The following is a 681-nucleotide window of genomic DNA, read 5'->3' on the forward strand; positions in this document are numbered from 1 at the left end:
CCTTTTAGTCTTAAAAGCCGGACGCGTCTAGTAGAAGAGTCAGACGTTCTTTGCTGAAGAGCCGGACGCTCTTAGACGGACAGAGTCGGACATCTTTAGTTTGAAGGGCCGGGGGCCGAACACTTTTGGTCGGACACCCACATAGATTTATTCTATGCCTACTAACCTCTTTTAGGTTTAGTATAATCACAAGGAATTTCAAATATATGGACTGTATTGGATTGTCTTTTATACAACTCCAAGATCAATGATTATGTGTGATCAATTTCTATATGTAGTTGCTTTATGTTTCAGTCCATGAATCAGCTTAGGAACGAAGCTGTTCTTTCATCTTATCCAGTGATCCATATGCTGCTTACTACATCATTCTATCTAATTTCTTTCTTATGACCAGACCATTTTCAATTTCGAAAATCTGTAGCAGCATCCACCACATAGGAGTTTATCTCCTTATAATCTGGTCCTTTGATCTCTGTGAGTACCTTGTGTAACAAGCTATAATCTAATGTTGGTTAGTAGGAAAACATGAATACCTTTTCATCATGTACATCTCTCACGGTTTCTTTTCTTCTCACAAGATCCACCTATTTCACTGGTTTATCAGATGGCGTTTCTGTATATGTATATGGCCAATACGCCCATCTCTCTTTTAGATACTTTGAACCTCCACGTTTTATCTTT

The sequence above is a fragment of the Brassica oleracea genome, chromosome C7, assembly GCF_000695525.1.
Source record: "Brassica oleracea var. oleracea cultivar TO1000 chromosome C7, BOL, whole genome shotgun sequence".
NCBI lineage: Eukaryota > Viridiplantae > Streptophyta > Magnoliopsida > Brassicales > Brassicaceae > Brassica > Brassica oleracea.